Source organism: Alexandromys fortis, unplaced genomic scaffold (genome assembly GCF_014885135.2).
Source record: "Alexandromys fortis isolate MF-2015 unplaced genomic scaffold, M_Fortis_MF-2015_v1.1 scaffold_167, whole genome shotgun sequence".
Lineage (NCBI taxonomy): Eukaryota > Metazoa > Chordata > Mammalia > Rodentia > Cricetidae > Alexandromys > Alexandromys fortis.
This window is the reverse complement of record NW_026068050.1, coordinates 718,991-736,634: the sequence shown is the minus strand read 5'-3', so window position 1 is coordinate 736,634 and position 17,644 is coordinate 718,991. Positions and strand designations below refer to the sequence as shown.

General features: G+C 40.1%; 1 protein-coding gene across 7 annotated transcripts in view; it reads right to left on the bottom strand.

The window, feature by feature from the left end:
• The window catches only part of Peak1 (pseudopodium enriched atypical kinase 1), a 209,258-nt gene that overhangs the window by 158,950 nt on the left and 32,664 nt on the right, over positions 1-17,644 (bottom strand). For 6 of the 7 annotated variants that reach the window (XM_050119451.1, XM_050119455.1, XM_050119448.1 and 3 more), the window contains exon 2: positions 7,879-7,942. The gene's annotated coding sequence lies outside the window, so the exon portion shown is untranslated. Of the gene's footprint in view, positions 1-7,032; positions 7,223-7,878; positions 7,943-17,644 lie in introns of those variants that run through there. The other variant, XM_050119449.1, reaches the window with a different exon arrangement.

Sequence of the window (17,644 nt, the reverse complement as noted above, 5' to 3'; positions counted from 1 at the left end):
AAGAGATGGGGAAAAAAAACTTAATTAAGACCTTTAGGCTATAAAAAAAAATCATAGCAGATTCCAAAGAAAAACATGAAAGTTTTATTTCTTAAGAATATGACTTACTATAAATTAAACTTTAAATTTTTCTTTTATGTTTAAAAAAAACTGAATCTCAAAACTAGTGCTGAGTTTTGCAAAGCTCATGTGTGTGACAGACAGATCTCGGCACACGTTTTTAAATTTACAGTAGCGTAAAGAAGACACCTATTCTATAGCCAATTTAGAGTTCCCTGACTAGTGGTGTACGCTATGATATTCTCTCACGACGCTGGGCAGTGGCAGCAGCTCACAGACAAGCAATGGCTTACGATGGTTAAGGCAGTATGTTTTCGCATCCCATCATGTCACAAAGTGAGCATCTACACGCACTGTTACAAGTTTTGTGTTACATGATTTTGCCCAACTGTATACCGACGAGCATTCTGAATATATTTTAGATTCTTTATGCATGCTGAACATATCGATCCCTTATTAAATATATGATTTGCAAATATTTCTCCCACTTTTGAGGTTGCTTTTTCATTATGTTGGTCGTTTCATTTGAAGTAGAGATTTTTAACTTTAATGAAGCTCAACTGACCCTGACTTATTTTACTGTCTATGCTTTTGGTGTACTAGTCAAGAAATAACTGCCAACCCCAATGACATGAGGCATTTCACCTGGAGCTTCTTCTGAAAGTTCTCTGTTAGCTCTTACACCCTAGTCTTGGAGCTGTGTTGGACAAATTTTTATATACAATATAAGGTAAGGTTCTAATTTCAATTGTTATCTTGGGCTATCCCGTTTTCTCAACACCAACTGTTGAAAATACAAATAAATCTGACCTTCCTCAGGAATGGCCTTGTCATATACCAAAAATCACTTGACATAACATAACAAAAAAGGGTTTATTTCTGAGCTTTTCGTTCTCCTGCATTGCTCTACTCCTGTCTTCATGCCAGTACCACACAATTTGGATTATTATAGCTCTGTTTTAGTTTTTAAACTTTTATTGTGTATGTATGTGGGATTGTGTGTAAGTGTGGGCATGTATGTGTCATGGCATACATGTGGAAGTCAGAGGACAGACCACTCTAAGAAGTCAATTCTCTACTTCCACTTTATTGATGCAGAGTCTCTCGTTTCTGCTACTCTGCACATTCAGGGTTGTTAGGCCTGTGAGCTTCCAGGCAAGTCTGTGCTCATCTTTCGCCGCCCCCATCAGAGTGCAGGGGTTAGAGATGTGTGCCACAGCACCTGGCTTTTAAAAATGGGTTTGGGGGATGTCTTAGTTAGGGTTACTACTGCTGTGATAAAACACCTTGTCCAAAGCAATTCAGGGAGGAAAGGGTTTAGTTGGCTTATTTCCGTATCAAAGTCCATTACCAAAGGAAGTCAGGACAGGAATTCAAACAGGCCAGGATCCTGGAGATAGGACCTGATGCAGAAGCCATGGAGGTGTGCTGCATACTGGCTTGCTTCTCATGGCTTGCTCAGCTTGCTTTCTTATAGAATCAGAGCCACCAGACCAGGAGTAGCACCACCCACAATGGGCTGGATGGACCCTCCTCCATCAACCGCCAATTTAAGAAAATATTCTACAGGCTTGCCTACATCCCAATTTTCTGCACACATTCTCTCAAGTGAGGCTCTCTCCTCTCTGATGACTCTAGCTTATGCCAGCACAGGGTTTAAGCTCAGGTTTTCAGACTTGCATGGGAAGCACTTTACTCACTAAGTCATCCTGGGCATCCAGTTTTAGGTTCTGAGATAACTGGGAAGCATATGACTTCCACTTAGTTCTTTTCACGGGATTTTATTTCAGAACCCTTGAGATTCCGTGAGTTTAAGATGAATTTTTGTTTCTGAAAAAAAAATCACAGGGGTTTTGATAGGAATTATACTGAGTCTATAAACTACTTTGTATAGCAACAATGTCTTCAGATCCATGAATATGTAATATGTGTCCGTTACATAAATAGAAGACATAAATGGTGTCTTTAATTTCTTCTACAGTACTTAGTAGTTTTCAATGTTTAAAGTTTTTCACCTCATTAGTAAAGTTTACTAATTACTTTTTATTTCTCACATTGTTGCACTGCTAATGTATTGAAATACATTATTCAGTGGGCTAAAATGGATGTTATAAAACAGCTGAGTTTGTTAGTTCTAACAATTTTTTTTGCTTAATCTTAGAATTTCCTACCTATAACATTAAGTTCTCGACAAACAGAAATTTTTTCTTCCTATCCAGGTTGGAACATTTCATTTTCTTTTTCTGATTGCTTTGGTTAGAATTCCTAATACAGTGTCCTTGCTTTGCTCTTGATGTCAGAGGAAAAGCTTACAGTTCACGCTGCAGTGTAAGGCCGGCTGTGAGCACTGCATAAATGGACTTCATTAGGTGAAACACTTCTATTCTTAGTTTGATGATAACTGTTTTCATCATGAAAGGTGTTAAATCTTAAACTTCTCCATTAATTGTGATGACTGTGATTTTGTCCATTCATTAGGCAACCGGGGCAGCATTTTACCACGCATCTCACACAACTAAAAAGTTTAGTACCCTATATTACATGCAACTCCTCTTAATTTTTGAAACAAAATATTTTCAGCAGAATTTAATGACATAAACCTTTAAGAAAGGGTTTTTACAATAATTCATTTAAAAAAAAAAGTAGGGCATAGCTATACACACCTGTAAACTTACCATCAGGGAGCAGAGGCAGAAGGGTCTAGAGAACTTGCTAGCCAACAGCCCAGCAAAAAACAGCAAGCTTCAGACTCAGTGAGACCCTCTCTTGAGGAAATACGGCAGAACACAATAGAGGATGACACCCAACATCCTGATCTGGGCTCCATGTGAGTGCACATGAACACAAGTATATACACAGTGGCATGCATGCAATGCGCGTGCGTGCACACACACACACATACAGCGGGGAGGGGGAAAGAGATTTACATTGAATAAAGTAACAGCTGAAAGAATAAAATTGCAAAGAAACCAGACTTCAAAAATTCCTTTTCTTTTTCATAAAGTTAAACAAATACAGAAAGACTATGACATAAACAGGAGCTCTAAGAATCAAAAGTCTACGCTGTGCGGTTGTCACGTTATTACCAGTACTGGTAAATACGCTATTAACTCTACCCTGTGGACGTGACAAGAGTTTCAATGTCATTCCTCCTGAGAATGCATGTTGCTATCTTGACTCAGGACTCAAGTTAGAGCAGCAGGAAATTGTTCTGCTTTGTCTGGCAACACATTTTAGCTTACTTTGTAAACCCGCCGTCATTTCTGTCCCACCGTCCTGCAGAAGGTGTTTGTGAGAAGAGGATTTCACTTTGCTGAGCTGACAGTGACAAGCCCTTGGGGGAAAGGACAGCTCAAGCAGGATGGCAGCAGATGCTGGCAGTCAGCTTTCTTACCCGTTCATTGCGTTTGTGACTAGACTGTACTGGCCCTGTCACCCACCCAGAAAGCAGCGGGGTACACTGAAATAGTCACTTCTCAAGTTTAAGGATTGTAAGGTTGCCAGGTAGTGGTGGAGCACGCCTTTAATCCCGGCACTTGGGGGCGGATCTCAGCAAGTTCAAGGCCAGCCTGGTCAACAGAGTGAGTTCCAGGACAGCCAGGACTGTTACAAAGAGAAACCCTGTCTCGAAAAAACAAACGAACAACAACAAAAAAGAATGGTGAGGTTTTCCCATCCTCCAAAATAAGCCTACTAGGGACAGAACAACAAACCAAAGGAAAAATATCAAAGGTACATAAACATTAACTGAAGAAAACATTGATAGATTTTTACTTCCCAAGAGAGTAAGGAAGGATGGAAGGAAGGAGGGAGGCAGTTAGAGAGGGAGGGAGGGCAGGCACAGAGAAATGAAAGAAATGAAAGGAAGGAAGAAGATACTGACACATAAACAGAAAATGCATGCATTCTTTGGTACGTCAAAGGCATTTATTAGATCACTATTATGGTAGACACTATTTCAGATCCTAGGAATAGAACAATAAAACACACTGTCCCTTGAGCCCATGAGAAGTAAATGTAAAATGAATGACAATCAATTAGTGATTAGGTGCTAAGAACCAATACACAAGTCATGAAACAAACCAGGTTAGAGTACACTAATTTCTAGTGAGCTGACAAGGAAATCTAACAGACACTAAATGATGAGAATGATCCAGCCAATGAGCAGCTGAGGGAAAACTATTTCCCTCAGGGCTAGGCAGAAGAGGACTTTAATGCTGGGATAAACTTTCCATATTCACAGAGCAGAAAAGAAATCCAGCACTGTTCAAGTTTTATGGATTCTGATGTTTTTAAGAGCAGCAGCAAGTGAGACCTCAAAGTGCTACAACCATCTCAAAGTCATCGCTTGGGGGAAAAAAAAACAAAACAAAACAAAACTAAAACTATGACAAATGAACTACTCATACAGAATTTTAGACAAGGAATGACCACCAGGAAAATTCAGCAGAAAAGAGAAACCTGAGTGATTCCAACACAAAGGTCTGTGGGTCAGAAGAGACACTAACCATTATTGAGGACAAACGGAGAAACTGAGATTACAAAGTTTGCTTTAGCTGAGGTACACAGCAACAGGTCTTCACTTAAGCCACATGTTTAAAAGAAGGAGCACTGTCTTCAGAAATCTGGCTGGAACCGCACCTCCACCATTCAGTAGCTATGGAATCTCTCTAGAGTTTTCCTCAACAGGAAAATGAGGAATACCACCAACCAACCACATTAGATTCATTATTAAATGAAACAAAATCGGTGAAAATTAATAGAATTTAGGCTTACTACGTGACAGTCATGTGTATCAGCAAGGGAAATGAGAGTTAGCAGAAGATAAAAGAAAAGATAACTCTAAGTCCTAAGCTGAAAGAACTGAACATACATACTGTTAACGGTACTTACTTACAAACAGAAGCTCCAGCTAGAGCTTGGCCAGTCTCGAGTTAAAACGATGGCAGAGAAGGAGCCCCGAATCTGGACTCCCAGTTACAGAGCACTCTCACATGTACACACAAACTGTCTGCACAGTAAGATTGACTCAAGAGAAGGAAGTCACCGAAAGTCAGCCAGTCAGACTGGAATCATGAGTAAAACCCATGGCACTTCCTCCTAGGTCCCTTAAACAGCGGCCGAAAGCCTTCCTCACACATGACTTGAATACACAAAGAAATTTGCTCAGCAAGAACTGTTTATTCAGTCCATAATCTAGTCACATCTAGGATACAGTCCCATGCTGTATCTAGCAGAATAAGTCAGCTTCATGATATAAAAATGTTTATTATAGGAAAAAATTCCCCAAAACAAGGTCTTTATATATTTTCCAAACTGAAATTTCAATTAATATTAGCTTAGGACAAAGTAGACAGAATCATTTTTATTGTGTTTATTTTATTCATAGATTTCAACCATATAGGTGGGCACTGAGCTGCTGCATATTCTATCATAATCAAAAAGTTTACTGTTTCTATCATCAATGCCTCTACTATTCATATACGTTCCTTAGTTCCTTAGTCAACCCTTTAAACTGCCCTTCTTTCTTTCACATAAGTATCAAGCAGATGTATATTTTCTTAGTGGCTTTTTGACATGTATTATAAAATGGGACTCATTTAATATTTAAATGCTTTACCATTCAATTGACTGTTCTCCAGGTTTTCTTTTTCCAGTCTAGCTGTTCCTTTAGCTACTTAATAATGCAGTATTTGTAAAATAATTACTGTGTGGAAGTGACTCATCCTGACTGAGTCCAGGGCTCACTGACCTGTTTGTGGAAGAGTTAGCTTACTTTCTGAGCATGAAAGAAAGAAGGGCAGTCTCAAGGTAGGAGAGACCTTGAACTTCTGGTCCTCCTGCCTCCTCCTCCCAGGTGCTGGTATTACAAGCATGCACTGCCATCCCAGGTTAATGTTAAGCTGGGGAGCCAACCTACAGCTTTGTGAGCATTACATAAGTACTCTACCAACCGAGCTACTGCCACAGCCCGCCCCAATTTTTTTTTTTATAGAAAATTTGGAAATGAAGAGGACTTGAGCCAAGACAGGTAAGGAAACAGAAAATACTTTAGTATTAGCTTCAGGGTAGAATGTTATCTTCAGAAACTCTGTAAAAGGGAAACTTTGTGTGGAAACCAATTTAGCACATAAATGGATACACCTTATTACATAGGGCTACAAATAGTGGGAATTATAGATGATAACTGAGTGTGAGACAGTAGAGTTACAGAAACCTCTTCCAGCTGACCTTGCAAAATAGCAGTTGTTTTAATCTGACTTAACTAAGAGAGGATGTCTTTGGACATATCAGAGTAGAGTGTGATGGTGAAACGTGCCCCCAGCAATGAAGCATGCATGCACAGTCTGTTTATATTGGGCTTCATGTTCTGAGTTGAGAATGAATGATCAGGTCTCTTCCTCATGGAACAGGTTCCACCAAGATATGAACTCGGATGGCTGGATTCAGAGTCCAGAGCATTAACCGTTACACCACAGGAGTTGGTGTGATGGTATACACCTTTAATTCCAGCACCCAAGAAGCAGGAAGCAGGTGAATAGATCTCTGAGAGTTTAAGCCAGGCTGGCCTACAAAGGAAGTTCCAGACCAATTAGAGCTATATAGTAAGACTGCCTCAAAATAAATAAATAAATAAATAAACAAACAAACAAATAAATAAAATAATTTAAAGACCATTAGATTAAAATGGCAAAATTTTCTTTAAGGGCTGGAGAGATGGCTCAGTGGTTGAGAGCATTGCCTGCTCTTCCAAAGGTCCTGAGTTCAATTCCTGGCAACCACATGGTGACTCACAACCATCTGTAATGAGGTCTGGTGCCCTCTTCTAGCCTGCAGGCATACACACAGACAGAATATTGTATACATAATAAATAAATTAAAAATTTTTTTTTAAAGTTTTCTTTTAGTGTGTCAGATCAGCAGCATAGACTTAAACTCCATTTTCAAGAAAAAGAAATTTTAAAAACTCACTGCAGTGGAGGGATTGAACACCAACCCAGGCACAACACCTTCGATCCTAAAGTTTGTCCTGCCTGTAGAGTGTTCTGGGACCGGAACCTAACAGAGTCCTCATCAAAGAGAGCAGAGAGACTTCACCCAGCAACTGATGGGAACAGATGCTGAGTCCCACAGCCAAGCATTAGGCAGAGCTCAGGGAGTCCTGTGGAGGAGTGAGAAGGAGGATTGTAGGAGCCAAAGGGATTAGTCATGAGAACACAGCCCACAGAATCAACTGATCAGGACTCATGGGGGCTGGAAAGGTTCAGCGAGCCTATAGGAGTCTGACCTAGGCTCTCTGCATGTATGTTATAGCTGTGTATCTTGGTGTTTCTGTGGGACTTTTCAGTAGGAGCGGGGACTGTCTCTGACTATTTTTGCCTGCTTGTAGGACTGTTTTCCTCTGGACTGGGTTGCCTCATTTCATCTTCATGTGATTGTATGTGCATGGTCTATTGTAGCTTGTTATGTCATGTTTGGCCGTGTCCCTGAGAGGCCTGCTCTTTAGTGAGAGGAGATGGAAGTGGGTATATCTGGGAGAAAGGGGAGGTGGGAAGAAGAGACTAAGGGGCGGGGGGACTATAGATAGTTAGGATGTAATATATGAGAGAGGGAGGGAGGGAGGGAGGACACTCCAAAGTATCTCAGCAATGGAGCCAGTTTATTTCCCAAATAGCCCATAAAGAACTACAAACAAGTTTTGCTTCCCATTAAAACACTTAGGAAAAGACAGTGAGTGCCACCTTAACTCTTTCAGAAGCAACACATTCTCATAATAAAATGTATTTGAAGTGGCAAATGCATTCATGAATATCTCACCTTAGGTTTGTAAGATAGATCATCAGGAACCATCTAGAGCATGAGTCCTGGCTTAGACAGACACCTGAAATGAAGAGGAGAAAAAAACATGGTCAATAAAACTAAATCTGAGCTGGCCCTTTAATTCTTCACCCTGAGAAACCTTAACTTGATTATTTTACTAATTCTTTTGTGCTCATTTGTTCTTTAGAGGCCTGTACCAAGTCAAGAATTAAAAACTCTTGGAGCTGGGGAGATAGTTCAATGAGTTAGAGCATGCGCTGGCTAGTTTTATGTCAACCTGGCACAATCCAGTCATTTGGAAAGAGGGAACTTAGATTGAGAAAATGGCCCACCAGGTTGGCCTGTAGGTAAACCTGTGGTACCTTTTCATTATTGATAACTGATATGGGAAGGCCCAGCTCACTATGAGTGTGCAACTCTGGGCTGGTGGGAGCTATAAGAGAGTAGGTGTGAGCAAACAATGAGAAATTTAATCAGTAAGTCACTCTTCCATGGCTTCTGTTCCAGTTCCTGGCTCTAGGTTCCTGGCTCCAGGTTCCTGCCCTAGCTTCTCTCAGTGATGAATTTATAAGCTATCACAGCAACAGAAACACCAAGGCATGGAACTTACTGCACAAGCACAAAAACCAGAATTTGGATCACTAACATCCATATAAAAGAGGAGATTTATAACTACTCACACAGCTGTAAACCCAGGATGGGGGCAAAAACAGATGGCTCCCCAGAACTCAGGGGGCAGCTAGCTGTGAGCTACAAATTCTTTGGGAGACCCTTTCTCAAGGGAATAAAGCAGAAAGCCGATAAGAGCACCCACCATACTTCTCCAGGGACAGACGGGCACACACACAGGCACACACACAGGCACACACACAGGCACACACACAGGCACACACACAGGCACACACACACACACACACACACACACACACACGAGAGGGGTAGGGAAAGAAAGGGGAGGGGAGGGGGAGGGGAGGGGAGGGGAGGGGAGGGGAAGGGAGAGGAGAGGAGAGGGGAAAATTGGCTTCTGTACTAGTACTATCAATGACTACTATCTCCACAAAAACATATTTTGAAAACTAGAAAGTGTAAAAGCAAGCCAAGAGAACATATTTATAAAAGATAAATCAAACAGAAACTTAAATTTTAAAAAGTCTTCTAAATACAAAACAAAATTCATTATATTGGCAAAAAATCGAATTAACATAGCTATCATCTTTTGTTGATGAATTATAGTTGTTTTTAAAATTTTGGCCATTTGTCAAAGGCAAAATGACTTGATGGATAAAGGTACATGCTGCCAAGCCTGATGACCTGAAGGAGAGAGCTGAGTCCCACAAGTTGTTCTCTGACTGACACATCCACAGTGGCATGTTTGGGCTCCCTACCATAAATAAATAATAGAAAAAAATTTAATTCATGCTAAGACTGCACTTCATGGCCTTCTTTCAAGTTTGGCATATCTATCTTACTACTAAATGGATATAGACTGGAACATTTCTAGGTATAAACTTTAGGCCACCACACAACTGGAAGACCAGCACAGAGATTACAGAAGTAACTAATGGGATAGATGAAGGTTGTGGAGATGATGGCCACCTAAATGACTCAAAATGGTAGGTTCAACAACAACAACAAAATACATACACAAACAAAACACACACAAAAATACTTTGTTGTAATAAGTCACAAAGTTTTGGGGGATTATTTGTTACTATAGCATAATCTAGGCTGTTCTAGATTATATAATGTATTAGACCACAATATATATTAGAATAATATATATAATGACTATCTTTGTATATGGTTTTTCATTATGTAAACTAGTAAAAACCTTTCTGGAAAGCAATGTTTTAATAGTCAACAAGAGCCTTAAAAAAGTCCAAGTCCTGGGACTAGAAAAATGGCTCAGTGGGTAAAAGCACTTGCTCTGTAGGCATGAGGTCCTGAGTTAGAAACCCAGCAGTCATATAAAAAGGCTGGCATGCCTCATGTACCCGTGACCCTGGGATTTAGGAGCAGAAACAGGCAAATTCAGAGAGCTCAATGTCTCGAGGTAATAAGGCCAACAGCAATAGGGGAGAACACCTGATGTCTTGCTCTGGCCTCTACATGCATGTGGACACACACCTGCATACTCACACACAATTACCATATATACAGAGACAACACACACTCAAAACTCAAGTCCTTTATCTAGTAACTTATTATTATTATTATTCCAGTAATATCTTTTGAATAAGCAGGAGTAGAGTGGGAAATGAAGAAAGGAATGGGTAAGGGGAAGAGTTAACCAATATTGAGGATGTATTTTTTGAAAAATCCTATAGAGACCTACCACTTCATAAGCTAACTTAAAAATGTAATTGAAAAGAAAATGGAAGTATCCCACGTGGACAAATAATGTTGCTCCCAGAAGCTACAGTTTATTAGACAGAAATCCCAGTGCTGGGTATGGGAACCTTCCTGAATTGTTGGTCAGGGAGGCCCTAAAGGGTCCCGAAAATTAGCATTGCTCTTGGTTGCCCACCAGAAATAAATGGGAAAGCCCTGCTGATCAAGAACCAAGACACCACGCACTGCCATTGCAAAACAGAGAAATCAATCTAGAATGGAGCTGGACACCTCCTCCCTGCTGGCTAGCTTTCAGAGTGCTGGTGAGCTGCTGGGGGAGGGAAGTCAGCAAGTCTTACCCAGCTGGAAACCCTGTGTGCTACAACACCAACCTGTCTGTCAGGCAGCATGTACTCACTGCTACAGCAGGTATGACTGTTAACCAACTTTCTCTGTGGGAAAAAAAAAAAAAACCATATCTGACACTGTAAACCTGGACAAAAGTCCATAGCTGGGGAGGTCCTAGGTCCTAGGAGGAACCAACTACAAATGTTCGGCTAAGTAACATTTGCCAAGCTGCCCTCTAAATACTTAATGTTTGCACACACAGGTTAGTGCTGAGTTTAGCATTGGTCAGAAAAACTTCTTTCTGCACTGGGCAGTGGAGAATACAAAGACTCAAAGTGATGAGAATAAGCTACTATTGAATGGTCAGCCCTAAATAGGACATTTATAGGCTTAGAGAACATCATAGATGTGGAGGCAGAAAGAACAGAAGGGATGGAGGAGGGGATAGTGCCAAGCAACTCTATCTTCTGGACATGGCACAGTTATTGAGCTTATGAACTCACACGTTATGGTTAACTGCACAAGACCTTCACAACATAGGACTTGGAGAATATGCCACCATGCCTGGAAAGCTTAGGAAGCTCCCTCCCTCCCTAAAAAGCTACAGGCATGTAATGGTTGCTGAAGGAGGGGAAGTCATTTCCTCAGTGGTACAGACACTGTTAAGCTGACCTTACTAAAATAAATAGCCGTATCCACCCATGCTCATGTAAGCAACTCCAATTAAACACATGAGTCACACATTTATAAAAAAAAAAAAAAGATGGAATTAAGAGGGTTTGTTGGGAAAAGGAAGTGTTCAAGTGAGAGAATAATGTGGGTATGTGCAAAAATAAAACTTCAAGTTAAGATTTATATTAGAACTCACTTATACCAATAAAGAGCTAGACCCTAACAATACGAGAAGCTCAAGTGATTAAGATATTAATTATTAAAATTATCCATCAAAATTGCTTAGTGTCTAATAAGAAAAATTGTGTGAATACAGGAAAAACAAACTTGGTCTCTAAATTCTGTAGCAGTTAATTTCATTAATAAAGACCACAAATAACTAAGTCAGAAATCAAACTACAGCTTGGAGTCCAAATCCATCCCATGGCCTGTTTTTGTCAGAATCTCGAGAGAATGATTATGACTTTTTAAAACGTTAACAAGTAAGAATCTGCAAAAGAGGGACTAGAGAGATGGCTCAACAGTTATGAGCACTTGCTACTTCCAGAGGGTCAAAACTTGATTCTCAGAACGCCCACAACAGCTCCCAACCATCTTAACTCCAGTTTCAGGGCATGATGCTCTTTCCTAGTCTCTGTGGGCACCAGGCACATACATGGCATACATACATACACATAGCTAAAAGACATTAAAGACAAAAGAAAAATATGCAATACAGACAATTCTGTGCCCACAAAGCTTCAAACAGTATATCTGATCCTTTACCAAAAGAGTTTGCTGGCTTCTGAACTAAATATTTCATAAAGAGATAAAACAGGAGGTAGAGAGATGACATGGTGGTTAAGAGCACTGGCTGCTCTTTCAGGACCTAGGGTCAATTCCCAGTAATCACATAACAGTAACTCTAATCCCAGGGGAATCTGACACCCTTGTTGTTAGCTGTATTTCGTTCTTTGCTCTTAATCTTTGTTTTTTGATATTTTGGGGGCCCACCACCCAGCTCCCAAATAAATCACACATGGAGGCTTATTCTTACTTATGAATTCCCGGCTTTACCTTGGCTTACTTCTTGCCAGCTTTTCTTAACTTAAATTATCCTGACTACCTTTTGTCTCTGGGCTTTTTCCTTTTCTTCTGTGGATCTTACTTTCACTCTTTCTTCGTGGGTGGCTAGGTTGCTGGGTGGCCGGCCCCTGAAGTCCTCCTCTCCTTGTTCTCTTGCATTTCCCCTGCTCTCTGTTCCTCCTTCTAGTTATGCTCTCTGCCTGCCAGCCTAAGCTATCCTTTCTCCTGCTTGGTTATTATCAGATTATCAGGTGTTTTAAACAAGAAAGAATCGTAGCTTCACAGAGTTAAACAAATGCAGCATAAACAAAAGCAACACCTTTACATTGTTAAATGAATATTCCAGAACATAAACAAAATGTAAGACACCTTAAATAATATTCTACAACACACCTTCTTCTGACCTGTATAGGTACTGCATGTATGTGCTGCAAACACACAAGCAGGCAAAACACCCATACATAGAAACTTTTTCATGTAAGTAAACACCTTATCCAGGTCATCATAGTGGGCAAGTTCCCAACTAATATGCACACAAGCAAGGTATTCCTGGGTTAATACAGGAACAGATAAGTCACATAGGTCTGAATACCAAGGAGAGAGCATCAAGATTACAGAGTCAGACCATGAAGGAAGCCCTGGGCTGAAGTTGCCTTCCCACAGCGGGACATACTACACGGAACATACTCAATGATTCTATCGTTTCACTGATATAGGAGAAGAGAAAAAAGAACCAGAATCAGATTCTATGACATTCTGACTGTTCATGCTTTGCACACAAACACAAATTTTGGGGCATTCTAGTGCTACTGAACCCACAGAGCAGGGAACCCACAGTCTCCACACTTTCCTAAGACCAAGAAAGAACAATAGAAACCAAGGAAAGAAACACCCACCCAACAAAGGCAAAACTGGGTATCAGCACCTATAAGCACCTTAATCATCATGACTCTAAATGCCTAGACACTAGCAAAAAACACAAACATGAAGTCAAGACGATATGCTTCTACAGATACCCTTAGCAGCCCCGTGGCGCAATATGACTGAAACACAAGACAAACACCAATCATGGGTATGATCAAGGACCTTCAAGAGGATATGGATAAATCCCTTACTGAAGTCTGTGAGAACACAAAAAATGAAATAAAATAATGAAAAAGTTGAAGACATGAAAGTAGAAATTGAATCTCTAAGGAAAACACAAACTGAAATAAAGCTGGAACATTTAAAGCCAAACAAAAAACCTCAGATGTAAACCTCACCAACAAAGTACTAGACATGGAAGAGAGGATCTCAAGCATTGAAAACAAGGTAGAAGAAATGGATACCTTAGTCAAAATATGTTAAAACTAAAAACAAGCCTGGTGGTGGTGGTGGTGGTGCACGCCTTTAATCCCAGCACTTGGGAAACAAAGGTAGGTTGGTGTACAAATTCATGGCCAGCTTGAACTAGAAAGTTCAGGACAGCCAGAATGACACAGAAAAACCCTGTCTTAAACAAAACAAAACAAAAATCTAAAAAAATCAGGTACAAAAATCTAGGAAATTTGGTATACTATTAAAAGACCAAATCTATAAATAATAAAAATAGAGGAAGGAGGAAAAAAAAACAAGTCAAAGGCACAGAAAATATTTTTAACAAAATCACAGAAGAAATTTTACTCAACCTAAAGAGGCAGGTACCTATTAAACTATATAAAGTATACAGAACACCAAATAGGGCCAGAAAAGAAATTCCCTAGCTGGACAGAGGTGATGAACACCTTTAATCCCAGGAGAGGCAGAGGCAGGTGGATATCTGACATCAAGGCCAGCCTGGTCTACAGAGCAAGTTTCAGAACAGCGGGGGTTACATAGAGAAACCCTGTCTTTAAAAAAATAAAATTAAAAAATAGAGAGAGAGAGAGAGAGAGAGAGAGAGAGAGAGAGAGAGAGAGAGAAGAGAGAAAGAAAGAAAAAGAAATTGCCCATGACAAATAATAAAACACCATACATAGAGAACAAAGAACGATAGTAAAAGTTGCAAGGGAAAAAGATCAAGTAACATAGAAAAGCAGACCCAATTGAATAACCTCTGACTTTTCAATGAGGTCTCTCTAAAGTCAGAATGGAGCATCAGAAATCCTCTTGTCCAGTCAATCCATATAAACCTGTAAAGGCACTGTGTAAAATATGGGAGGGGCTGGCCACACCTCCAGTTTCTTTTTTTTTTTTTTTTTTGGTTTTTCGAGACAGGGTTTCTCTGTGGTTTTGGAGCCTGTCCTGGAACTAGCTCTTGTAGACCAGGCTGGTCTCGAACTCACAGAGATCTGCCTGCCTCTGCCTCCCAAGTGCTGGGATTAAAGGTGTGCGCCACCACCGCCCGGCACACACCTCCAGTTTCGACTGTATGTTAAAAACAAAGGCACATTTCCTAGACATTGACCTGTATGGAAACTAACACAAGCAACCATTTGAAAGTAACAGGAGGTAAGTGTGGTGATTTGAATGAAAATGGGCCCCATAGGCTTATAGGGAGTGGTATTATCTTAAGGGGTGTGGGGTTTTTGTTTTGGGTTTTTGGAAGGTGTGGTCTTTTTGAAAATGGTGTGTCACTGGGGGTGGGCTAGTGTTGCTCTTTCTTCCTGCTGCCTGTGATTTGGATGTGGAACATCAGCTACCTCTCCAGCACCACATCTGCTTCTGTGCCACCATCCTTCCTGCCATAAGAATGGATGACTAAAGCCTCTGAACTGTAAGCCTCTCCTTTATAAGAGTTGCTGTGGTCATGGTGTCTGCACAGCAACAGAAGCCCTAACTAAGACAGTACGCTTGATAACATAGCAGGTTCTATATTGAAAGTCTTGAAGACAGGAGACACACCACACAACGATGATGATAATGATATGATGGTGATGATGGCGCCAACTGTGATGATCACCAGGATCCTGATCCCTATCTAGCGCCCCATCCTGCAGTTCTTTCACCAATACGATTTCTCCAATTTGGCAGCACTTATTTCAAAATGACAAGAACCAGCCTGAAGTGAGTGCATTTGCTTGATCATCTAAATGAAAGCTCTGGTAGCTTTCCAACACCTCCTCCATACTGGCTCTTATGGTATCAGCCACCTTATCGACTTGCTTTTGTGTCTGCCAATTACCACCAGTGACAGCATTTGAACCTACAGACATACCTGCAGACATTTTAGCCATGGCAGCTGGCAAGGATCCAAACTAAATACTTTTTTAAGTTATCAAAACCCTTAGATTTAATATGCTAATTATGAGTACTCAAAGTAGTCGAACTGCTTCCGCTTAAGTTCTGAGAGCTTTTATTAACATAAAAATGGAATGCACCTGCAAACTCGAACAAACCCTGTGCATTTAAGGTTAAACTATTATTTTCATGACATGAAGCACATTAAAAGAACTAAGACTTTTCACATGCTGATTGCTTTGGTTCCTTTGTACTGAGTAAATTCATCCTACAAATAGTAACAACTGATATTCCATTCAATCTACGCTAATCCAATGCTATCTAAATATTGATCAATAATATTAGAATATGATAAACATTTCATTGGAAATAGTCTTTACTAATTAGAGTATTAGGAAATAAACAGTAACACTGATGAGCAAAAAGGAAGCCATCAGAAAACCTAAAGGCACTCCTATTCAAAATCACTTTTGAAACAAACTATTAGCAACTCAAATCTTTACTGTCATCTTTAACACTAGGTATAAACATACACCAAAATAACCATATTTACTACATAATTTCAAAAGAAAATTCCTAACTAGATGCCGAGAAAAATATACTTGCAGCTGGGCAGCACTCAGTCAGTGAAGGGTGGATCTCTATGAGTTCACAATCTACACAGTGAGCTCCAGGACAGCCAGAACCAGAATAAAAAGACCCTCGAAATAAAACAAAAGAAGAAAAAAGTATCACTTGCTCACCTTTGTATTCCACACAATCCTAGCAAAGAAAAAATGCTTTCAGATGGCTCAGTAAGCTGAATAGTCAATGTCTTAATTATGGTTATCACAGCAGTGATGAAACGCCATGACCTTAAGGAGGAAAGGGTTTATTTAGCTTAAGCTTCCACATCACTGTTCAACAATGAAGGAAGTCAGGACAGAAACACAAATAAGGCAAGAATCTGGAGGCAGGAGCTGATGCAGAGGCCATGGAGGAGTACTGCTTACTGGCCTGCACCTCATGGTTTGCTCAACCTACTTTCTTATAGGATCCAGGACCACAAACCCAGAGGTGGCACCATCTACAATAGGCTGGATCTATTACATTAATCACTAAGTTAAAGAAAATACCCTATAGGCTTGCCTACAGCTGATCTTTTGTAGGCCATTTTTCAGTTGAGGCTATCTCCTCTCTAGTGACACTAGTTTGTGTCAAGTTGACATAAAACTAGCTTGCACAATCATAGAGAAAACATTTTCTCTATTTTCCATGACTCTACTGTATTTCAAGGATGTGCGTCAATTCTCGCAATAAAACAAGAACCTACACAACAAATGTTTGACATACTTCAAGAGTTCTCTGGAATAAGAAATGTGCAGAGATGTGTTCCCCAATTCCATGCATAAAATGATGCAGTGTTTTGCTGTTGCTGATCTACTATATTTAGATGGCTTTGAATTAAATTACACAGTATATACAAATACAATCTTGAAGGGGTCCACATAATTGCTTCTGACAATCTGGAAACAAAAGCTGCTATTCACAGAAAAGATGACAGGCAACCGGGATCTGACAGGCTAGTTATTTACTGCATTTTCTGCACATTTGAATTTGTAGGCCTCCATAGCCATTAAGCAAAATTAGTTTCATGTCAGCCAAAAAGCCTCACAGGCAACAATTTGATGTCATTAAAAAAAACTAGCATCCTCAATCTGTTTGCTCATTAGAAGCCTCTTGGTGAACCAGAGAGATTTTAATTACACTCTTGTTCTATCAATGTTTAGTCCAGCCCTGAACACTAAACAAATTCCTACAGTGCCTCCTTTTCCTATGTCTAAGTGAACTTGGACACAGTTGAAGAAACTTCCATATCAAACACTCCAGTAGTTCTCTAACCAAAGGAAGCAATTTCAAAAGTACAAATATGGTGTTATTTATCCAACTTAAAAAGCAAGTCTCCAAAAAAGTATTTTGACCTTTGTGGTAGTCTGGATGAGAATGGCCCCCATAGGCTCATATAAATATATTTTGAATGTTTGGTTCTCAGTTGGTGGACTGTTTAGGAAGGATTAAAAAACCTTGTTGGAGGAGGAGTGTCACTGGAGAGGGCTTCAAGGCTTCAAAAGCCCACACTGTTCCCAATCTCGCTCCTTCTGTCTCATGC